The following is a 26615-nucleotide window of genomic DNA, read 5'->3' on the forward strand; positions in this document are numbered from 1 at the left end:
GTCATCACAGTTTATGATTACTTACAACATGTAATTTTAATTCCATAACATGAAAATTATTTATTCTAGTGACCCTAGTTGACAAGTTAGTTGATTAAAAATAGTTGATAAGCATCATCAAAAAATACAACAAAAACTATGTCTCAATCCCAGACAAGTTAGGGTCGGGGATATGAATCCTCATCCTTTCATTAACTCAATTCATATTATTATCATTACCAAAGTAAAATAAAAGTACAAGTAAAAAAAGATGAATATAATAATAATAATAATAATAATAATAGTAGTAGTAGTAGTAGTAGTAGTAGTAGTAGTAGTAGAGCAGTAGTAGTAGCAGTAATAGTTGTTGTGTAGTAGTAGTAGCAGCAGCAGTAGTAGTAACAACAGTAGTAGTAGGAGTAGCAACAGTGTCACGATCCCGGTTCGCCCTCCGTGAACCATAGTGACGGCACCTAGTCTCTACGACTAGGTAAGCCTAAAACGAGGAAGATAAACCAATTTGCGGAAGAATACATTTTAAAAGAGAAATAATATAATAAAACATCTTTTAAAAGTGCCACTCGACATACAAAATATAACTCTCAAATCTAATATATATCTCTCCCAAAACCCGGAAGTCCATGAATCACAAGCTAAGAGATACATAAGAAGCTCTAACTCCAAAATTTGTCTAACAAAAGGGAAATACTGAAGGGCTATACTATTACAGAAAGATAGAAAGGCACTCCTCGGTCTGCGGACGCGACAGATATACCTCGAAGTCTCTACAGAAGCGCCTCGCCTCAAGGATGATATGACTGAGTGAAAGTACCTGGATCTGCACATGAAAAACATGCGCAGAAAGGGCATGAGTACACCACAACAGTACTAAGTAAGTTCCAAGCCTAACTTCGGTCGGGTAGTGACGAGGAAGGTCAGGGCCCTACTGAGGTTAAATAAAATACAAAGTATAATATTGTAGAACAAGACAGTATAACTAAGTGCAACAGTAAGAAATAACATAGAATAGAAAGAATAACGGCAACTAAAACAGAGGAAAAATAATCACCGAAGGAACACGACTCAACACAGAGATAGCAACCGGGGATCTACCAGGATACCGTCCTGTAGCCTTCAAAAGTAAATGTCCAGTGGATCTCCCAGGTGTCATCCCGTAGTCCAACTCATAGTGCATTGGGGATCTACCGGAATCCCGTTTTGTAGTCCCCAAATATAAATACCCAGTACTGGGAGAATCTACCGGGTGAAGTCCCGTAGTTCCATATAACTGTGTAGGGGGATCTACCAGAATCCCACATCCGTAGTCCCAAATAAACAGACAAGGGGGATCTACCAGAATCCCATATCCATAGTCCCAAAATAAACAGGCAAGGGTGATCTACCGGAATCCCACATCCGCAGTCCTAATGTAAATGCACAACAGCAACAAGAAAATATTCAGCAAATGTCGATTTCATATTATGGCAAATAGGTAATTCTAGTCTAGCATGCTGTAAAGAATTTAGGTAAAATAGTTTGAGTAAACATAGCAATTAGTTCACTTAGACATGTTTTCCTAAGCTAAAAACATGCTTAAAGTGCAAGTAATATAAATAGGAAAGGAAATATACTAGCAATTACTTAATGAAAACCGGATTTCCACCAATTAGCATAAGTACGCACTCATCACCTCACGTACAAGGCATTTCAATTACCAATTATACCAAATCCTAAAGGGAAGGTCCCCCACACAAGGTTAGGCAAGCCACTTACCTCGAACCAGCTCAATAATCAACCTGAAACCACGCTCTTGCCACGAGTACGTGACTCTAAATGACCCAAATCTATTCAATTCAATTGCATAATGTAAATAGCACTTCAAGCAACTGACTCTACAAAGAAATTTTAAGCTAATACATGAAATTAGGTAAAATAACCAAAACACCCCTCGTGCCCACATCTCGGAATCAGGTAAAATTTATATTTTCAGAATCCTCATACTCTTACGAGTTCATGCATACAAAAATTATCCAAATCTAAGGTCAAATTCCCAATCAAAAGTCAAATTTTAGGTCTAAGAACTTTCTTCCAACTTTTCTCCCATTGTTCATCTCCAATCCGAAATTAAATGATGAAACTAACTATAGATTGATGAAATATAACTAGAAAGGATTAAAGAATTGTTACCCAATGATTTCCTATTCAATTTCCTCTCAAAATCGCCCTCTCCCGAGCTCCAAATCGAATTTCCAACTTTTGAAACTAAACCCTCGAAATTTTTTATTTCTGCCCAGCTGTTACCACATCTATTGTCCTGGGACCGCTTCTGCAGTCCCGCTTTTGCAGAATAAGGGTCGCATCTATGACTTCTCACTTAAAGCCAGCTTCCGCAGATGCGACTCCCCGTCGGCAGATGCGGTACCGCTCCTGCGGAGAACCTACCGCTTCTGCGGCTCCTACTTGACCTCTCCCATTTCCGCTTCTATGACCGTTGAGCTGCTTCTGTGGCACCGCACTTGCGGAACCCAAACCGCAGGTACGGTTACAACAGAAAACCAGCTGAAGCTGCAACTTCAAAACTCCAAAATTATTCCGTCAACCATCCGATATCATTCCGAGGCCCCGGAACCTCAACCAAACCTACAAATATATCCCACAACTTCATTCAAACTTATTCCAACCTTCAGAACGCCCAAAACAACATCAAAACACCTATCTTTCATCGTATTCAAGCCTAAGAATACCAAAAACTCTAAAAATACGCTTTCAATCAAAAAGTCTATCATACCTCATCTGAATGACCTAAAATTTTGCACACACATCACATTCAATACTACGTAGCTATTTCAACTTCCATAATTCTCTTCCAACCCTCGAATCAAAATCTCACTATCGAACCGGAAACTTCAAAATTCGCCTTTCGGCATTTCAAGTCTAAAGTAGCTACGGACCTCCAAAACACAATCTGAACATGCCCCTAAGCCCGAAATCACCCAACAGAGCTAACGGAACCATAGGTTTTCCATTCCGAGGCCGTCTTAACACTGTTCTAATTACAGTCAACTTTCTAACACTTAAGCTATCATTTAGGGACTAAGTGATCCAAAACTCTCCGAAACTATAACGACCCGACCGGTCGTTTTGAGCTTTTGCACTTTGCTCTCCAGTTCTCGGGTATGACTTGCCCCGTGTGGTGTATTATGACTTATGTAAATCGTTGGTGTTGGGTTTTAGGTTAATCAGAATTTAATTTGGAAGAATAGTCTCAGTTGAAAGCTTAAAATTTGAAAGGTTTGACCAATACTTGACTTGTTTGTATATGATCTTGGATCGGAATTTTTATGATTTGGTTAGCTCTGTATGGTAATTTTAGATTTAGGATCGTGTTCGGAATTATTTTTGGAAGTTTGTAGTTTAATTAGGCTTGAAATGGCAAAAATGAGAAGCCGAAGTTTGGAAATTTGACTGAGGGTTGACTTTTTGATATCGAGATCAAAATCTGATTCAAGAAGTTGGAATAGCTCCATTATGTCATTTATGATTTGTGTGCAAAACTTGGGGTCAATCGGACCTGATTTGATAAGTTTCGGCGTTGTTTGTGGAATTTGAAAATTTTAAGTTCTTAAGCCTGAAGCCGAAGTCGATTTAGTGTTTTGATATTGTTTTGAGTGATTCGAAAGCTCTGCAAGGTGTTAATGATGTTATGGGAGGTATTGGTATGTTTAGGTTGAGGTTAGAGGGCCTCGGGTGTGTTTCGGGTGAGTTTTGAGCGAGTCCAAACATTCCTGAACTTAGAAAATGGATGGGGGCAGAAGTTTTAGTGTTGGGCATGGTGGATTTAGTGATGGGCGCAGGGGTTTAGTGTTGGGCGCAGAAAATGGTCCGCGATCCGCGGTCATGAAGATCTGCAGGTCGTCAGTCCAACTTCGGAAGCTCATATCTTTTGATCTACAAGGAATTTTGAGATGATTTATAAACGAAAGTTGTAGCCCTTCGTGTGTAGTTTCCAGAAAGTAAAGATATTTCAATTTGGATATATGTAGCAAAAGTTATGGCCAAAATACTAAAGCCTGTCATTGCAGAGGAAAGTTGTGTGGCCGCGGTCGTTTTTGTGCGGACCGCACTAGTTTGTGCGGACTGCGGTTGGTTTTGTGCGGCCCGTAGAGGGTGAAATCTGAGGGGTACTCTATAAATACGAGGTTTTGGGTTTTATTTGATATTTTGACCTAGAGAGCTCGGATTTTGGCAATTTTTCGAAAGTTTTTCAAGAAATTCATCGGGGTAAGTGATTTTAACTTAGATTTGGCTAGAATACATGAATCTATCATTAAATTCATCATTTAATTCGTGATTTGGGATGGAATTTGGGAAGAAAATTGTGAAACATTTCAAAAATGTAAAATGATGATTTGAAGGAACAAATGGAATTGGAATTGGATAATTTTGGTATGGTTAGACTCGTAAGGGTATGAGAATTCTGAAAATGTAAATTTTACCCGATTTCGAGACGTGGACCCGAGGCTCGGCTAATTTCGAGATTTTTGATATTTTTTGAATGATTTCGCTTGGGCTTTGTTCCCTTGGCATATTGTGACGTATTCGTTCTAATTTTGGATAGTTTCGATGCGCATGGAGGGTAATTCGAGGGGCAAAGGCATCGCGAGCTAGAGAATTAGCCGGGTCAAGGAGAGTAATGGTTGTAAATGATGTCTTGAGGGTTTGAAACCCCGTATTGCACATCGTAGTGCTATAGTGTGGCAAGATACGCGCTGGATGATGAGCGTGGGATCTTTTACTACTGGGGATTGTGACTTGGTCCATCCTGATTGGTGATTTTGTCGCATATTTGACTGAAATTCATTTGTATCATCATGATTTGGGCTGATTTCCATATTCGGGCTTCGTGCCAACTATTTGAACCCTTCGGGGGATTTTTGTCACTGTTACCCTCACTGCTTGACTTATTATTTGAACTCAGTCCTGTTGATATCTACTATTTTACAAACGTAGCCACTTTTACTCAGATTTAAAACTTAAATGATATTTCTACATCATGTTTTGGGCTGAGAACTACTGTTTTACTAATGCCCAAGGGGCTTGTGATGATTTTTGGACTGAGTGAGGCCGAGGGCCGTATGTGAGGATATGCTGAGTGATATAAGGCCGAGGGCCTGAGATACTTTATATGCCACGAGGTGGCTTGAGTGATGTGAGGCCGAGTGTAGAGTGATGTGAGGCCGAGTGCCGAGTGTTGATGCCACGAGGTGGTTTGATATAGCGCTTGGGACGTAAGGGGCCCCTTCGGAGTCTGCACACCCATAGTGAGCGCGGGTACCCATTATGATCTGAGAGTGAGCCCGAGGGGCTAATATTGTTCTGAGTGATTGATATTGAGCCCGAGGGGCTGATACTATATTGAGAGTGAGCCCGAGGGGCTAATACTGTTTTGAGTGATTGATACTGAGCCCGAGGGGATAATACTGTATTGAGAGTGAGCCCGAGGGGCTAATACTGTTATGAGCGATTGATATTGTGCCCGAGGAGCGGATTTCTACTTGATATTTACCTGTTAAATTACCTGTTTTACTTGTTTAAAAAAAAGGATATCATTTAATTTCTTCATTGATTACTGCTTTAAGTGATTTTACTGCTTTAAGTGATTGCTTTGTGCCTTTACGTGTTTTCATACTTTCAGCTATTATTTATAATTATTACTCACTGAGTCGGAGTACTCACATTACTCCCTGCACCATGTGTGCAGATTCAGGCATCGCAGAGTCCGCTCCTGAGTGTTGATTCTCCTAGTCCAGGCAGTGATTCAGAGACTACGAGGTAGCTGTTGGCGTTCGCAGCCCCGTGCCTCCCTTATCTTATCATTTTCATGTTTTTAGAACTATTGTATCGGATTTAGTGTTCAGTAGACTTGTATCCAGATTTCTTAGTTGCTCATGACTTGTGACACCCCGGTATGGGCTGTGTCGGGATGGTTTCTACTATTGTTATCGTTAATTCTGCAAATTATGGTTATTATATCACGTTTTAGAACTACTTATGGTGTTTAACTGTTTAGAAGAAGTGGTCTGTTTTGGTCTGGCTGGCCTTGTCTTCACGAGAAGCGCCATCACGATTGGATTCGGGGAATTTAGTCGTGACAAGTTGGTATCAGAGCCTAGGTTACATAGGTATCACGAGTCATGAGCAGGTTTTGTAGAGTTGCGCGGATCGATACGGAGACATTTTATCCTTGAGAGGATGCAGAACCTTTAGGAAAAACTTCACACTCTTGAATTCTTATCGTGCGTCCTTGATTCAGCTTGGAAAGTAACTTTTAAAATTCCTTCCACGCGTTCGTATGCACGCATGAGCGCTCAGTATCAGATGTGCATCAATGGCTTGTGATTCCCTGATTGAGGGGTGAGATATGATCTCGGTGAGTTGATGTTGGGCCAGTTTGGAGGACTTGAGGCCGGATTTTTGCCTATAGCTTGAGCATCGAGATGTTGCTTGTGTGAGCAAGTGCTTTTGAATTTATATGTTCGGTATTTTTCCCTGTTAGTGTAAGTGACGGCTGGATGGCTATGTAATAAGAATGTTAGTGTTGCGAGATGTATTCGTATGATTTTGCAGTGACAAGAAAGGTCTACTGGAGGATAGAAGAACTATTAGGTGCTTGATTTCCATCTTGATTCGAGTTATAGCCCTAGTTATGCGCGTGTGAAGAATCTTTTCATGTCTCTTAGTTGGGAGTGGAGTAGATTTCATGTTGTAGTATGAGTTTAGACTCAGGAAGACTAAGTGAGTGTGTAATGGTTATGATGGTGGAAGTTATACATAAATATTAGTTTAAGGCGAAGTAGGTGGGTTATCTCCTGCGAAGTGCTCTGGAGTTGTGAGATCTTTATGTTGTCTGTTAGAAGATCCCATTTACAAGTGAAATATATGTGCGAATTTAATTTAGGTCACTTAAGAGAGTGGGTTTAATTGTTATGAGAGTAAATGCGAGATTTGTAAAAGATATGAAGTACTAGATGGTCTGTGTTCCACGAGCTTATGAAGGGTTGAGTTTAATCTCACTATGGTATTATGGCAGCAATAAAGTGTAGGCGTTATGAGTTATAGTGCGTGTTTTGAGCTATGGCTTTGAGCCAAGTGGGGGAGTCCGCTATTGAATAGTTGATTGCACGGTTATGTGCTCTAATGGTTTCAGTTCGAGGCGTATTTGTAAATTAGTTGTGGCTCGAGTAAAGGAAATTTCAATAAAGGCTATGTTATGCTTTATGGGTGTACGAGAATCGGGGAATGACTTGAGTTGTGGTTGGTAAGGAATGCTCGGTGCATAGGGCAGGAAGTTGCTTGGTTATATTAGAATGAGGTCACTTTCTGCAGTGTCGGAGTAGAGTGGATGCCTCTAGAGAATGGTCCTATTGTGTTCAAAATTTTACATGCAATAATTGGAGGCTTTCAAGTTGTACTTATGGATAGAAACTAAATTTTTCAGTGGAAGATGGCAAGACTTGTGGTATTTTCTAAGTTAGTTATGGAATTCCATATATCAGTATTGGGAAGGTGAAGGTAATGGCTTCAGATTCGCAATAAGTCCTTTCAGAGTCGGTATCTTGAATATGGTGCTTTGGGAAAACATTAAAAAGAGTATTCGGCAGGTGATGAGCCTTAGGCGATGTGGTATTATGCTTGGGTCTCGTGTGGTATGTTTGGGTTGAGGAAATTTGATGTTATAGCAAGAAGGATTATCAAGTGAAGGTAAATCAGAAGGGAGCTCGGATAGATGGGATAGCTTGGTAGTAGGCCATAACGGTATGGTAAGGATATGAATAGTTCTTTGGGTGTTTACAAGGTAATGAGTTTCCATATGTATTTCGTGGCAATGCTCTTAGGTTTTGGATGGCTTGTGTATCTTGGTTGAGTTAAAATAAGTCAGTATTGGTGGTTTGGTTTTATGGAAAGAGGGATTTGTAGAGTTCTTAATATTTTCTACCACGATAGAGATGTATAATTTCTGTTGGCATAAGGAGCATGGAATGTATAGTGATTTTCTCCTAGATGGGATCAAATGGAAATTTTTTGACTAGTTAAGTATGTAGTTGATTGTGACTCGGAAAGAGATTTTGAAGTTCTCATATTTATCATAGGATGACATATTATATGTGGTATGTTGTGTAGGGCGGAGATTGGCATATGTAAGGTCGCTATTTAGTTTTGAAAGGAAGGTCACAAATTCCTAGACAACACATGCAGTTTCAGATGACTAGGTAAATGATATTACTAAATGGTGTGCCTTGATAATGGTATGCACTTCAGAAAGAGGGAAATGTGATTAAGTTAATAATACATCATAGGTATTGCGGTTGTGGACTGTGAGAAAATAGCTAAGGTTGGTCAGAGGGTAGTATGTGCTATGATTCAGTCATTGTGAACCTTCGGAGGATTATTTATCTGTTGTGTGTGACTAGACTTGATGTTTGGTTCATTGGTAGACCTATATGGATGTGTGTTCTGTATCATGACAGTTTGGTTGACTTCGAGTTGTCAATGTGTTGATTCGGTTGTTATTGAGTTGTTAGTAATCACGGGGATCTATGAGTTATCTTTCCATGTTGCGAGGCGTTAAGGTTTGTTGGTTATAGGCATATGTGGTGCGGCGTTATTGGATCCTCTCAGTGGAATTCGAGTGGGTAGAGTATCGGGTATTGCTCGGCGGATAGCGTATCGGTTGTGTCCCTTCGGGTATGTGTAATGTTATATCAATTGCTTCGCGGTGGTTATGATGAGTGCTTTAGTTTTAGCCATCATATTGCGCACAATTGTCGATTTTGAGAAGAGTGACTTAAGGTGTTTTCACGTGGATCAGTGTTTGGATGAGGTCGCACGTTGGAGCGAAGCTATGGGGAGGTATGATCTTGCGGGTTAGATTTGTGTATTCTGTTTTTACAATGTGATACGGGTTCTCGACATTGTGTGTGGTGGTACTAGTGAGCTTGCAGTACAGCTCTTTTATTTGAGTCATTTTTCAGGAATTGAGTAGGTTCGGATTGTGGCTTATTGGTGCACGGATTGCACAAATTGTGGCTTTAGTCTATATTGAGGTGTCAATGTCACAAGAGTAGTTGTGTTGGATTAGATTAGACTGTCGGGGTCTTTAATGACTGCAAACAGATTTGATTTCAGCATGTTGAAAGGATAATATCGAGCTTCGGCTTAGAAATTTGTTGTGGCCTTTGCCAAAGGAGGAGTGACTTCTTGAATGGTTGATATGGAAATGGTTATGGCTTACCGCGTGTTTTAGTGATCATTGGCAGTATATGAAAGTATTGGGGTGAGGCTTTAGTTGATAAGAGTTTTTCTATCGTTATTCGTTTGTTGTGTGCAACTGCTGTAGTTAGAGTCATGTGGTATATCAAGTGATTGCACCTGAGATATCAAGTATGGGTGATTACAGCTGGTTCGGGCTTATTCTGAATATAGATGTGAAATTCTGATCTTGTGAATGATTTCAGAAGTAGAAATGTGGTTCTAAGGCTTATGGGGTAGATTAGGTTGTGAAATATCAGTTACTGTGTGTTATCGGATCTATGTGAGATAGGGTGACGTGAGATCACCCCCGGGTATATGCATGGTAAGGTTATTCAGTGATTGGTTAGCTTTTGGAACAACTCTGAGCACGTTCGCGGATGAACATATGTTTAAGTGGCGGAGGATTTAACGACCCGACCGGTCGTTTTGAGCTTTTTCACTTTGCTCGCTAGTTCTTGGGCATGACTTGCCCCGTGTGGTGTATTATGACTTATGCAAATCATTGGTGTTGGGTTTTAGGTTAATCAAAATTTAATTTGGAAGAACAGTCTCAGTTGAAAGCTTAAAATTTGAAAGGTTTGACCAATATTTGACTTGTTTGTATATGATCTCGGATTGGAACTTTTATGATTTGGTTAGCTCCGTATGGTAATATTGGATTTAGGATCGTGTCCGAAGTTTGGAAATTTGACCGAGGGGTTGACTTTTTGATATCGAGATCAAAATCCGACTCAAGAAGTTGGAATAGCTCCATTATGTCATTTATGACTTGTGTGCAAAATTTGGGGTGAATCGGACCTGATTTGATAGGTTTCGGCGTTGTTTGTGGAATTTGAAATTTCTAAGTTCTTAAGCTTGAATCCGAAGTTGATTTAGTGTTTTGATGTTGTTTTTAGTGATTCGAAAGCTCGACAATGTGTTAATGATGTTATGGGAGGTGTTCGTATGTTTGAGTCGAGGTTTGAGGGCCTCGGGTGTGTTTCGGGTGAGTTTTGAGCGAGTCTGGACATTCCTGAACTTAGAAAATGGATGGGGGAAGAAGTTTTAGTGTTGGGCGCGGAGAATTGTCTGTGGTCCGCGGCCATGAAGATCCGCAGGTCGTCCGTCCAACTTTGGAAGCTCATATCTTTTTATCTACAAGGAATTGTGAGATGATTCAAAAACAAAAGTTGTAGCCCTTCATGTATAGTTTCCAGAAAGGTAAAGATATTGTTATTTGAATATCTGTAGCAAACGTTATGGCTGAAATACTAAAGCATGTCACTGTAGAGGAAAGTTGTGCGGCCGCGGTCGTTTTTGTGAGGACCACACTGGTTTGTGCGGACTGCTGTCGGTTTTGTGCGGCCCGCGGAGAGTGAAATATGAGGGGTACTCTATAAATACGAGATTTTGGGTTTTATTTGATATTTTGACCTAGAGATCTCGGATTTTGGCGATTTTTGGAAGGTTTTTCAAGAAATTCATCGGGGCAAGTGATTTTAACTCAGATTTCACTAGAATATATGAATCTATCACTGAATTCATCATTTAATTCGTGATTTGGGATGAAATTTGGGAAGAAAATTGTGAAACCTTTTGAAAATGTAAAATGATGATTTGAAGGACCAATTGGTATCGGAATTGGATAATTTTGGTATGGTTAGACTCGTGAGGGTATGAGGATTCTGAAATGTAAATTTTACCTGATTCCGAGACGTTGGCCCGGGGCTCGAGTTTTGCTAATTTCGGGATTTTTGATATTTTTCGAATGTTTTCACTCGAGCTTTGTTCCCTTGGCATATTGTGACGTATTCGTTCTGATTTTGGATAGATTCGATGCGCGTGGAGGCCAATTCGAGGGGCAAAGGCATCGCGAGCTAGAGAATTAGCCGGTTCGAGGTGAGTAATGGTTGTAAATGATGTCCTGAGGGTTTGAAACCTCGGATTGCACATCATAGTGCTATATTGAGGCAAGATACGCACTGGATGATGAGCGTGAGGTCTTTTACTACTGGGGATTGTGACTTGGTCTGTCCTGTTTGGTGATTTTACCGTATATTTGACTGAAATTCATTTGTTATCATCATGATTTGGGTTGATTGCCATATTTGGTCTTCGTGCCAACTATTTGAACCCTTCAGAGATTTTTATCACTATTTCCCTCACTACTTCACTTATTATTTGAATTCAGTCCTGTTGATATCTATTGTTTTACAAACTCAGCCACTTTTACTCATATTTGAAACTTAAATGATATTCTAAATCATGTTTTGGGCTGAGAGTTACTGTTTTACTAATGCCCAAGGGGCTTGTGATGATTTTTGGACTGAGTGAGGCCGAGGGCCATATGTGAGGATATGCTGAGTGATATGAGGCCGAGGGCCTGAGACACTTTATATGCCACGAGGTGGCTTGAGTGATGTGAGGCCGAGTGCAGAGTGATGTGAGGCCGAGTGATGATGCCACGAGGTGGCTTGATATAGTGCTTGGGCCGTAAGGGGCCCCTTCGGAGTCTGCACAACCACAGTGAGCGCGGGTACCCATTATGATCTGAGAGTGAGCCCAAGGGGATGATACTGTTATGAGTGATTGATATTGAGCCCGAGGGGCTGATACTATACTGAGAGTGAGCCTGAGGGGCTGATACTGTACTGAGAGTGAGCCCGAGGGGCTGATACTGTTGAGTGATTGATACTTGCCAGAGGGGCGGATTTCTACTTGTTATTTACCTGTTAAATTACCTGTTTTACTTGTTTTTAAAAAGGAATATCATTTGATTTCTTCACTAATTTACTGCTTTAAGTGATTTTACTGCTTGATATAGAATTGCTTTGTGCCTTTACGTGTTTTCATACTTTCAGCTATTATTTATAATTATTACTCACTGAGTCGGAGTACTCACATTACTCCCTGCACCATGTATACAGATTCAGGCATCGCAGAGTCTGCTCCTGAGTGCTGATTCTCCCAGTCTAGGCAGTGATTCAGAGACTACGAGGTAGCTATTGGCGTTCGCAGCCCCGTGCCTCCCTTATCTTATCATTTTCATGTTTTTAGAACTATTGTATCGGATTTAGTATTTAGTAGACTTGTATCCGAATTTCTTAGTTGCTCATGACTTGTGACACCTCGGTCTGGGCTGTGTCGGGATGGTTTCTACTATTGTTATCATTAATTCCATAAATTATGGTTATTATATCACGTTTTAGAACTACTTATTGTATTTAACTGTTTAAAAGAGGTGGTCTATTTTGGTTTGGCTGGCCTTGTCTTCACGAGAGGCACCATCACGATTGGATTCGGGGAATTTGGTCGTGACAAACTCAAAACCGAACATCCCGACAAATCAAATTAGCAGAAATAAATACGAGAAAAGCAGTTAATAGGGGATCAGGGTGTTAATTCTTAAGACGATCGGCAGGGTCATCACAAGCAGCAGTAGTAGCAACAACAGAAGTAGTAGCAGTAGCCAGTAGCAGTAGCAGTAGCAACAATATAGTAGTAGTAGTAGTAGTAGTAGTAGTAGTAGTAGTAGTAGTAGTAGTAGTAGTAGTAGTAGTAGTAGTAGTAGTAGTAGTAGCAACAACAACAACAACAGTAGGAGTAGTAGTAGTAGTAGTAGCAGTAGTAGTAGTAGTGGCAGCAGCAACAGCAGTAGTAGTAGCAGCAATAACAATAGTAGTAGTAGTAGTAGTAGCAGCAACAATAGCAGTAGTAGCAGCAGCAGCAGAAGTAGTATGTTTTTTATCAAGTCTAAAATCTATTTCTAACTAGTAAGTATCACCTATATGAATTTTCCTGTTTAAATATGTTATATCTTTAGCTAAGTCTGCACTAATTCAAAGGATTTCTAGGTCTATCCCATCCCCCTTTAACACCTTTACCTACCATAGTTTTACAGCTACAGATCGGTGCATTTGTAGGCCGATGTAGGACATAACCCATCTCAAGCAACCTTCTCTCATTGTATCCTTAATGTGTGATACTTGCATCTTCTGGTGAATGTAGTTATTTAATTATATCAAATCTTACGTTGATCACATATCCATATTAGCATTCTCGTTTCTGTACCACTTATCTTGTAAATATATTAACCTTTAGCAACACATATTCACTACCAAATAACATAGTCAGTCTTATAGATACTATAGAACTTGACTTTCACCTTGGTAGGCATCCTTTTATCATGTAACACCCCGATCACACTTATTCATTTTAGCCATTTGGTTCTAATTATAAGAGTAACATCTTAATCTATATTTTATTCTCTTGAAATAACGAGCCTAAATATCTAAGTTGTTTGCATTTTGGCATCACAGTTCCATCTAGTCATAGTTACCTCAACTTTGCTCTTCTTATGCGGACTAACTTTACAGTACATGTACTAAGTCTTCTACTTATCGTAAAATCCCTATGCTCTAAGGTGCTTCATTGTAGATCAAGATTTTGGTTGACACCCTCGCTAATTTCATCAATTAGCACAATATCATCGACAAAGATAATATACCATGAGACCTTATCTTGTATTGCCTTGGTTATTTCATCCATAATTAGGGTAAATATGTAAAGGCTTAATGTATAATACTTGTATTAACCCACTGCTATTGAAAACTCCTTGTATTTCCTACTATTATGTTATTTCTTCCATTCACGATAAATTTCCATCGAACTTCTTAGTAAAAATATAGCCTTTGTTGTAGATTGACCAAGCATGAATCTAAACTAATTCTCTCTTACTCTTGTCGTATTTCTAAGTCTACGCTCTATCACTCTTGTTAGGGATATAGTAGATATGACCTAGATCCAATCTCATATTTGATAATTTGAACATATTTTTGTGAACGTTACTCGATATAAAAATATATGGCATTCTTTTATCATAGTTATTATTAATTGTTTGATTAATTTGATAAGGTCCTTGATTAAGTTTTGAGACTTTTCATCGTGATAGAGATCATGATAATGAGAGCAAAGTCTCTTACAATTTAATCTAAATTTGTTCTTGATCGTAGGATTATTATTTTGGACATTAGTAATCCGGTTAGATAAATATTTATGTGATCGTCTTTATGGGAAAAATATTAGTTGATCTCATTAACTAAATCACATAGATAGACGATGCATATAGAGATATGATCATTGAACCGACTCATTCGATAATTCCTAATGGTTAGAATTACCATAAACCGTCAATAGGATATTCTCTTAAAGAATGTGATGTAAGAATTTCCTTTGACCTGAGATCGTCATAGTAATTGACAAGTTATTTATTGTGCTTTGATGCCAGACACCTATGGCCCTAGGGCGATAGTTGAAAGGATACTGAGTATGATTAAATACTTGTAGAATTAGTGATTGGTCAAGATGAAATCTGTTAACTCTTGGTAATGAGTTTAAGCTTCATGTTGTCATGAATTATAAATGATCAAATTAAGACCTTGGCCAGGGCAATTGAATGAAAGAAGAAAAGAGTTTCTTAGGTCATTCAGTGGTCGATTATATTTGACATGAACACATAGTTGGTCGCCTATTAGGATTTGACAATTGAACCATATCCCAGGGTGATCCAGAGCTATAAGGACAGAAGGAATCAATACATTATTCATTTACTGGTTCTTGAGAGTAAATTGTATACTTCATGCTATCCGGTCGTTAAGTAGTGTTGCTAGATGCGACCCTTGATTAGTATATTGATGTGATCAATTTACTACCGGCTTAGTATTGAATCTATGGGGTCGCACACTAACGAGTGTTCTGATCTTTGCTAAAGGATTAATTACTTTATTATTTGATAATTAAATTGAAGAATTTAATTAGTCAAATAGAGTTATTAGTCCAAATGAAATATTATTGTATTTTTTGCTAGCACAAAGGATATAATTAATATTGTGAACAAATTGAAGTTTTCTATTTGGAATAGAAAATTAAATTATATCTCTTGGTTGAAATATATATATATATACATGTGTGTGTGTGTGTGTGATATATCTAATTAATATTTATTTATATAAGAGTATATATATATATAAAGGTTTATAAGTGAGAATCCAAATTTGAATTGGATAAGTAACGTGTAAATTCCACAAAGGGACTTGCCGGCAGTTTCATCCCAATTGGAATGGGATTAATATTTTCAATAGGAAAATATTATATTAATATGAAAAGTTCATAAATAAGAGAATCCAACTTTGAGTTGGAGGAATACGTGTTGGACTCGGTAGTCACGTTTACATTAGTAACGTGATTTTCTAATATTCCATAAAAATTCCATGAAGTTTATTTTGGAATAAACTTTTACCCTAAGTAAATCATTACCACAGCTAAATAGGAAAAAAGTTTATATGTGATTCTATATAAAGGGTGATGTAGAAAATTTGCCGTAATTTTTCTAGAGAAGAAAAACACTTTGTGAAAGTGAGAGTGCAATACAAAGCCAAGAGAGAAAATACAATTATAAGAAAAGTGTTTCTTGTTCTTCTAATTTGAGTTGAGATTTTTGAGAAAATTTTCAACACAATATTTCGTTCAATTTTGTTCGCTGGTTTCATTGATCAAAGAGTTGATAGCAAGAGTCGGTCTCGGTGTGGATACGCATAGAGTCTTCGCACTATCGAATAAATTTTGAAATGAGACTCTTTTCACCAGGTACGTCTTAGATCCGATCTTTGACATGTAAATAAATTTTAAACACGAAAAGATTTGCCTAGGATTGTTATTGTCTTCCGTTGCATGTTACGAGCACCTATATGCAATCCTTCAGAAGTATCAGAGCCATGGTTTCTCGTAGCTAAATTTTATTTACGAAATATGTTAAGATTATATTTGAATAGTTCAAACTGTAATACATATGTCTTGTGCAATAGTCAAATTTTTTGAATACATATGGATTGATATTATTTTATTGTGAATAAAATATATATTCATATAAGTTAAACTATTGAGATAGTTCGTAACTTGAATTTAAAATTTTGTATTGGATACGATGGTAATCTATAATATGTTATTGGATTCTACTGTTATTTTAATTGTTATTAGTTCATGAGATGTTAATTAATAATAATATTCTCGCATGGATTATTTTTTTATGATATATGTGATATATAAGATAAACATGTTAGAAAATGTTAAATTTTGTTTTTATGTTACGTGCTTGTTCATTACATAATTTTGAATTATTTATTACATGTGATATAAATTATATTAGGACTAAGCATGTAGACAACTTAACCTAAATTCGCATACTATAAAAGATTTGATCTTCATGTTATTAAAAATTATTTTAGTAACAATTCCCTCCTACTAAAATTCGAGTTTTTAAATAATAAAATATAAGATATTTTATTATAGAGCTATCCATCAAAGTAAATAATTTTTACTTATTTCTTGTTTATAAGGAGCGGTCTGACTACCAGGAGACTTATAGTTCGAGAATATGTTAAAATTATTTATTGCATTAGATGTATGGATTAAAAGAATTATTCAATTTTACACTAGACCTCTGGACTACCCGGGGAGTATAAAATTTAATAATTTCTTTGCTATCATGATGGTTGAACTCAACTATGCCAATAGGATCGACCTGACTACCAGGGGACTATTTGACATAGAGCTATTTAAGGAAATTGTATGGGGATACAATTGGTAAGAGTACCTACCTTTAAAATATATGTGAGAAACGACTTGACTTCCAAGGGGCTCATACATATTGTTAAAGGATTCCTTTACTCCACTAACAGAAATAAAGATTTCATAAACTATAATGAGGGTAAATAGTTTAAAATAATTAGTGAAAATATCAGTTAGATAAAAGTCCATGTCTTTATGATATATGTAAATATATTCTTATATTATTGCCTTTTTCTTTTCGATATTTTAGATTTCTCAATATGTCTATTATATCACTGTGTGAAATACTTGAGACCAACAAGTTGGTAGGACCAAACTTTAATTACTTGTATAGAAATTTGAGAATTGTTCTCATGCATGAAAAGCTCATTGATATGATCGATAAGCTTGCAAAGATAATCCCACCAGAGAATGATGTTCAAGGCACCAAGGTTTATTATTAACACTTGGAAGAATTTCTTGCTATTAAACACATCATTCTCGCTTCTATGAGTTCTGAGCTCCAGAGGAAACATTAGAATATGGATCCAACTACAATCATTGAATTTCTTAAGAAGATGTTTGATGCACAGTTGGACATTGAAAACTCTCCAGTTGGACCCCTTGTCAATCATATGATTGTTCTTACCGAAGAACATGAGAAGTTGGGGTACAAGCTTGGTGAAGAAATTTCTGAAGATTTGATCTTGCAGTCAGTATATGATGCTGAATGTTTTCACTATAAGAAGAAAGGGAACTGGAAGAGAAACTGCAAGGAGTATCTTGCAACTCTAAAGGACAAGAAACAAGGTGAAACATTAATGAAAAATGTTTTCAAGGTTTCTTTAGCTACTACTAATTCTTCACTGTGGGTATTAGATACTGGCAGTAGTTATAACATCTGCAATATGTTGTAAGGGTTCAAGATAAGTAGGAAACTAAAGAAAGGAGAAGTTAATCTACAAGTTGGAAATGGTGCAAAAGCTGCGGCTGTAGTTGTAAGATCAATTTCTTTAATAATGCCTACGGGCAAAGTACTTATGTTGGATGATTGTTATTACATTCCTAAATTTGTTTCGAACATAATTTCAGCTTCTATGTTAGACAAACGTGGTTTTCGCATTATTATAGGCAATGGTATTTGCTCTATAATTATGGTGATAATTTATATGTGAATGGCTATCTCCAACATGATGTTTATGTCTTACCCAATATGAATGCTAATTCGATTATGCATGTTTCAAGTCTTAAGAGGAAAAGAGATGATCATGTAAATCATAGATACCTTTGGCATTGTAGGCTTGGTCATATTGGAGAGAAAAGAATTAACAAGTTGTACAAGGAAGGGTACCTTGACAAGTATGATTTTGAATCATATATCCAACTTGTGAATCTTATCTCAAAGGAAAAATGACCAAATTTCCATTTACTGGAAGTGGAGAAAGAGCTTCTAAATTATTGGGACTAATTCATACGGATGTTTGCTGGCCCATGAAAATTAAAGTTAGAGGTGGATATTCTTACTTCATCACCTTCACTAATGATATGTCAAGATATGGATTTGTGTATCTTATGAAACACAAGTCTGATTCTTTTGAAATGTTCAAAAGGTTCCGTAGTGAAGTTGAGAAGCAGATTAGTAAAAGTATCAAAGTACTAAGGTCTTATAGAGGTGAAGAATATCTTAGTGAAGATTTTACTAGGTATCTCAAAGAGAATGAGATTCTCTCACAGTGGACACCTCTAGGAACACCACACTACAATGGTATGTCTAAAAGGAGATATTGAACCTTATTAGATATGGTGAGAACTATGATAGGGTTCACTGATCTTCCAATAAATTTATGGGGATATGCTTTGGAAGAAGCAACATACTTACTTAATAAAGTTCCCACTAAGTCAATATCTACTACACCACATGAGATATGGAAAGGACGTAAGCCTAACCTTAAACACATTAAAGTTTGGGGTTGTCCATCTTATGTGAAGAGACTACAGTCTGATAAACTTGACTCAAGATCTGATAAGTGTAGGTTCATTGGGTATCCCAAAGAAATAATGGGATATTATTTCTATCACCCTTCTGACCATAAAGTGTTTGTGGCTAGAGGAGCAACCCTTTTGGAAAGGGAATTTCTTTTATAAGGAAATTATAGTGAAGAAATAAAACTTGATGAAGTTCAAGAAACTAATGAATCAACACAAAATCAAGATTATGAGACACAAGTTGAAGAACCTTTAGTGGATGTTTTGAAGTTGACAAGGAAGTTGACATCTTCAATGGTTGATGTTCAAGAACTAAACATAGTTCAAGAACAGGTTAATGAACCGGTTCCAAACCAAATTGAACAACAACAAAATCCAGCACAAGGTGAGCAAGTTGTACAAGAACCTCTTAGAAGGTCTACACGATAACGTCATGTACCAACTAGATCAAATCTAATGGTAAGAGATGATGTATCAAATGAGGTTATTCATAATGATGATGACCCTGAGACCTATGAATAGGCGACACAAGGTTCTGACAATGAAATATGGCAAATGGATGTGAAAACAATTTCCTTAATGGTGAGCTAGAAGAGGATGTAAACATGATACAACCTGAAAGTTTCACATCTCCGTATGATCATAATACGATTTACAAGCTACAAAGATCCATTTATGGACTAAAGTAAACTTCTTGAAGTTGGAATATTCGCTTTAACAAGACCATTGAAAAGTTCAATTTTGTTAAATGTGGCGAAAAACCTTCTATGTACAAAAATGTTAGTGGGAGAACTATTATATTCTTAGTGTTGTATGTTGATGATATATTGCTCATAGGGAATGACATACTGACATTGCAAAGTACCAAGATTTGTCTATCTTAAGAGTTCTCCATGAAAGACTTGGGAGAAACAGCTTATATATTAGGAATAAAGATATATAGAGATAGATCTAGGAAGCTGCTTGGACTTTCCCAGTCTTTGTACATTGATACCATCTTAAAGAGGTATAACATGGATAATTCCAAAAGAGGTTATCTACCAATAGGCACTAGAATTACTCTAAGTAGGGAGGATTATCCTAAAACACCTGAACAGAGAGAACGCATGAGTATGATCCCATACGCTAGTGTAGTGGGAGCTATCATGTATACCATGACATGTACACATCCTGATATAGCTTATGCACTTGGAGTGACTGGCTGATATCAGGCAAATCCTGGTGAGGAACATTGGAAGGTGGTGAAGATCATTCTTAAGTACTTAAGAAGGACTAAAGACCAATTCCTCACTTATGGAGACTCTGAATTAAAACTTGAAGGATATACTGTGCAAGTTTCTCTTCAGATAGATGATAACAAATCTATTTTTTGTTATGTATTCACCTAATATGGTGATGTAGTGAGTTGGAAATTTTCCAAAGAGGCTATAGTAGTTGATTCAGTGACTGAAGCAGAATATATAATAGCCAGTGAAGCTGCTAAGTAAGCTATATGGATGCAAAAGTTCTTAACTGAACTTGGTGTGGTTCCTTCAATAGAAGGTACAATTCCATTGTTGTGTGACAACACTGGAGCCATTGCTCAAGCAAAAGAACCAAAATCACACGAAAAATCCAAACACGTTCTGCCAAGGGATCACTTGATAAGAGAAATCATTAGGCGTGGAGACGTCTAGATTCAAAAGGTTGATGGAAAGGAAAATGCTCCATACCCATTCACTAAAGCTCTTGGTGCAAAGGAGTTTGACAAGCGCAAGTGAAAATTGGGAATGAAGTACAAGAGCGATTGGCTCTAGTGCAAGTGGGAGATTGTTAGGGATATAGTAGATATGCCCTAGATCCAATCTCATATTTGATAATTTGAACATATTTTTGTGAACGTTATTCGATATAAAAATATATGGCATTCTTTTATCATTGTTATTATTAATTACTTGATTAATTTGATAAGGTCCTTGATTAAGTTTTAAGATTTGTCATCATGATAGAGATCATGATAATGAGAGCAAAGTCTCTTACAGTTTAATCTAAATTTGTTCTTGATCGTAGGATTATTAATTTGGACATTAGTAATCCAGTTAGATCAATATTATGTGATCATCTTTATAGGAAAAAGATTAGTTAATCTCATTAACTAAATCACATAGATAGATGATGCATATAGAGATATGATCATTGAACCGACTCATTGGATAATTCCTAATGGTAAGAATTACCATAAACTGTCAATAGGATATTCTCATGAAGAATGTGATGTAAGAATTTCCTTTGACCTAAGATCATCACAGTAATTGACAAGTTATTTATTGTGCTTTGTCACGACCCCAACCCCCGGTCGTGATGGAGCCCAACATACTGCTAGGCAAGCCTGACCAATAAACAACCTTAAACCATTTCTCATGCAGTTCATTACTAGCCATCACAGTTAGTTTACCAAGTCATCATATTAGAAGTCTGGAGTAAGAGTTAAACATGCGGAATTTTAAATAATAATCCTACTACATAGACCATGTAGATCCGGTGTCACAAGTCTGAGCCTCTAATACAGGTTTACCAATCTAATACATATCAGTCTAGGGAATTGCGGATAAAATAAAAGGATAGAAGGGAGAGATCAGGGCTGTGGACGCCATACAATACCTAGATGCTCCCAGATATACGCTACCCAACTGAAGAATCCTCACTCAGCCTCAAATGCATCTGGATCTGCACGCAAAGTGCAGGGAGTAATCTGAGTACTCCGACCCAGTGAGTAATAAACATAAATAATGGCTTCGAATAAGAAATCATGGAAGAACACAGAGTAATCTATAATCCGGCAGTTAAAACAAGTAATATGGAAGTGATAGACCAATGTAATTGAAATATGAAAGATACTACAACAGATAAGCAGATAAGTGACAGTGAAATAAGGAAATACAACACATAGTACAGTACCCTACAGTACCCGCTGCGGCGCGCAGCCCGATCCATTTATTTATCGTGGACGGTGCTCATTGGGGTGTGCAGACTCCGGGATGGGCCCCTTACGGCCCAAGCACTATATCAAGCCATCTCGTGGCAACAAATCTAGGCCTTCGGCCTCATATCAATATCGGTATAACACTGCTACAGCGCGCAGCCCGATCCCATGATATCCTCATATCTGGCCCTTGGCCGTACTCAGTCCAGAAATCATATAAGCCCTTCGGCCATTAGTAAAACAGTAGTTCTCAGCCCAAAACATCATTTAATATATCATTTTAGTTTCAAAACCGAGTAAAAAGTGGCTAAGTTATAAAATAGTGGAAAAACGATACGACTGAGTTCAAGTAGTAAGTCAAAACAGTGAGGAAATAATGATAAAACTCCCCGGAGGGTTCAAATAGTTGGCACGAAGCCCAAATACCGCAATCCGTCCAAATAATGACGATAACAAATAAGCTTCAATCAAATACGCGGTAAAAGCATCACTCGGGACAGACCAAGTCACAATCCCCAATAGTAAATGACCCCACACTCATCATTAAGTGCGTGTCTCGCCTCAATATAGCACTACGATGTGCAAATCCGGGGTTTCAAACCCTCAGGACATCATTTACATTCATTACTCACCTCGAACCAGCAAAAACTCTAGCTCGCGATGCCTTTGACTCTCAAATAGGCCTCCTCCCACGTTGAATCTGACAAAAAACAGAATGAAAACATCACAATATGCTAAGGGAACATAACCCAAGCGAAAACAATCGAAATATAACAAAAATCTTGAAATTAGCAAAACCCGAGCCCCGGGCCCACTTCTCGAAACTCCGAAATTTTCACATCATTAGATTCCTTATCATCCCACGAGTTCATACATACCAAATTTCTTAATTCCGACCTAAAATGGTCCCTCAAATCCCAATTCAAAAGTTCAAAATCCCAAGCCCTAGTTCTTCCAATTTTAGCTTAAATTCCATGAATTTCTAGATTAATTCCATAATAGAATCACGTTTTTGGTTCATAAAACTTACCTCCAATCAATTCTCCTTGAATCGCTATTCAATATCCCTCAAAGAGCTCTCAAAATGATCACCTATGGTGGAAACAATGGCTCAAAATCACGGAGGAAATGTCTTATAAACTTTCTGCCCATTTCTGATATTCCTTCTTCGCGAACGCGGTCAACGTCTAGCGTTCGCGAAGCACAAACTTACATTGACCAATTTTTGCCCTACGCGAACACGTCACACTAATCACGAACGCGATGCTTCTGCCTCCTACACCTCCGCGAACGCGATGAACAAAATGCCTTGGACCCCAATTTGCTCTACGCGATCGCGAGTGCCTTCTCGCGAACGCGATGCACTACTTTCTATCCTTTCGCGAACGCGAAGACTTAATTCTGGTCTTCCTTAAATCCTTCTATGCGAATGCGACATACCCCTCCCGAACGCGAAGAGTTCTTTTTTGCAACACCTGAACTCCCAAAATCTGCAACTTTTCAACTTAGAAAATGGTCCGATTGACCACCCGAAACTCGTCTGAGGCCCCCGGGACCTCAACCAAGAGCACCAACATGTCCTAAAACCTCATTCAAACTTATTGCAATCATCAAAACACCTCAAACAACACCAAAACCATCAATTCTCATCGAATTCAAGCCTAAGTTTCTAAAAACTTCCGAAATACGCTTTTGATCAAAAATCCAACCAAACCACATCCAAATGACCTGAAATTTTTCACACACATCCCAAATCACATAAAAATCCACAGCAACTCTTGAAATTCCGTTCCGACCCTCAGATCAAAATCTCACCTATCAACCGGAAATCGCCAAAATACTAACTTCGCCAATTCAAGCCTAATTCTATACCGGACCTCCAAGACCACATCCGATCACACTTCTAAGTCACAAATCACCTTCCGAAGCTAATCGAACCATCGGAACTCACATCCGAGCCCTCTAACTCATAAGTCAACATCCGATTGACTTTTCCAACTTAAGCCTTCTTAAAAGAGATTAAGTGTCTCATTTCTTACCAAAACCACGCCAAATGCAAACCAACCAATGAGACCACATAAAATATGGATACTAAAGCATAAAGAAGCAGAAATGGAGAAAACGGAGCGTTAACTCATGAGACGACTGGTCGGGTCGTCACACCTTCCCCAACTTAAACAAACGTTCGTCCTCGAACGAGTCAAGAAACATACCTGAAGCCTCAAATAGGTGAGGATATCTGCTCCGCATCTCCCACTCGGTCTCCCAGGTAGCCTCCTCCACGGGCCGACCTCTCCACTGCACTTTCACTGAAACTATATCTTTTGACCTCAACTTCCAAACTTGACAACCCAAAATAGCTACTAGCTCCACATCAAAGGTCAAATCATCATCCATTTGAACCGTGTTGAAATCCAAAACATGCAACAGATCTCCAATATACTTCCAGAGCATAGAAACATGAAATACCGGATGCACACTCGACAAGTTGGGTGGCAACGCAAGCTCATAAGCTACTTCCCCAATCCTTCGAAGCATCTCAAAAGGCCCAATGAATCGAGGACTCAATTTTCCCTTCTTCCCAAATCTCATAACACCCTTCATGGGCGAAACCTTCAACAAACCCTTCTCACCCACCATATAGGATACATCACGAACCTTCCGGTCCGCATAACTCTTCTGACACGACTGCGCTGTACGAAGTCTCTCCTGAATCACCTTCACCTTCTCTAAGGCATCCTGAACCAAATCCCTCCCCAATAGCCTAGCCTCGCCAGGCTCAAACCAACCAACTGGAGATCTACACCGCCTCCCATACAAAGCCTCATACGGAGCCATCTGAATACTCGACTGGTAGTTGTTGTTGTAGGCAAGCTCTGCAAGCGGCAAAAACTCATCCCACGAACCTCTGAAATCAATAACACACGCACACAACATGTCCTCCAATTTCCGATTAGTATGCTCGGACTGTCCGTCTGTCTGAGGATGAAATGTTGTGCTCAACTCCACTTGAGTACCCAACTCTCGCTGAACAGACTTCCAAAACTGGGAAGTAAACTGAGTACCCCTATCTGAGATGATGGAAACCGGAACACCATGAAACCGAACAATCTCCCGAATATATATCTCTGCTAACCGCTCTGAAGAATAAGTAGTACACACAGGAAGGAAGTGCGCGGACTTGGTCAGCCCGATCCACAATCACCTAAATAGCATCACACTTATTCAAAGTTCGAGGAAGTCCAACCACAAAGTCCATAGTGACCCTCTCCCACTTCCACTCGGGAATAACCATCCACTAAAGCAAGCTACCCGGTCTCTGATGCTCATATTTCACCTGCTGACAATTGAGACACCGAGCTACAAATCCCACAATATCTTTCTTCATTCTTCTCCAACAGTAGTGCTGCCTCAAATCCTGATACTTCTTCGCGGCACCCGGATGAATGGAATACCGTGAGCTATGGGCCTCCTCCAGAATCAACTCTCTAAGCCCATCCACATTGGGCACACAGATCAGGCCCTGCATTCTCAACATACCATCATCACCGATGGCCACATCTCTGGCATCATCATGCTGAACTCTGTCCTTAAGGACAAGGAAATACGGGTCATGTGTGGCGCTCTCTGATGCAATCATATAAGGAAGACCGAGAAACCCCACAATCCAACACCCAATTGGGCTCCGAAATATCTAGTCTCATAAACCGATTGGCCAAGGCCTGAACATCAACTGCAAGGGGTCTCTCCCCAACTGGAATATATGCCAAACTGCCCATACTCATTTCCTTTTGGCTCAAAGCATCGGCCACCACATTGGCCTTTCTCGGATGATACAATATAGTGATATCATAATATTTAAGCAACTCCAACCACCTCCGCTGCCTCAAATTAAGATCCTTTTGCTTGAACAAATGCTGAAGACTGCGATGATCGGTGAATACCTCATAAGATACGCCATACAAGTAGTGCCTCCAAATCTTCAATGCATGAACTATGGCAGCCAACTCCAAATCATGAATAGGGTAGTTCTTCTCATGGGGCTTTAACTGATGAGAAGTATGAGCAATAACTCTACCTTCCTGCATCAATACACAACCAATCCCAACTCTCGAAGAATCACAATATACAGTATATGAACATGAAGCTGATGGTAAAACCAACACTGGAGTTGTGGTCAAAGCTGTCTTGAGCTTCTGAAAGCTCTCTTCACACTTGTCCAACCATACAAATGTGGCACACTTCTGAGTCAATTTGGTCAAGGGCGATGCAATGGATGAGGATCGCAGAACAAACCGGTGATAATAGCTTGCCAACCCAACAAAGCTACGAATCTCTATGGCTGAGGATGGACTAGGACAACTCTGAGTCCCTTATATCTTCTTCGAATCCACTTGAATACCCTCGTTGGACACCACGTGTCCCAAGAAAGCAACTGAACTAAGCCAAAACTCACACTTGGAGAATTTTGCATAAAGCTTCTACTCCCTTAATCTCTGCAATACAACTCGCAAATGCTCTGCGTGCTTCTCCTGACTACGCGAGTACACTAGAATATCATCAATGAATACAATAACGAATAAATCCAGATAAGGTCGAAATACATTGTTCATCAAATGCATGAACGCTGCTAGGGCATTGGTCAGCCCGAAAGACATGACAAGAAACTCATAGTGACCATATCTAGTCCTAAAAGTAGTCTTAAGAATATATGAATCCCTGATCTTCAATTGGTGATAACCCGAACGGAGATCAATCTTAGAGAACACCCTCGCTCCCTGAAGCTGGTCAA

The sequence above is a fragment of the Nicotiana tabacum genome, chromosome 10, assembly GCF_000715075.1.
Source record: "Nicotiana tabacum cultivar K326 chromosome 10, ASM71507v2, whole genome shotgun sequence".
NCBI lineage: Eukaryota > Viridiplantae > Streptophyta > Magnoliopsida > Solanales > Solanaceae > Nicotiana > Nicotiana tabacum.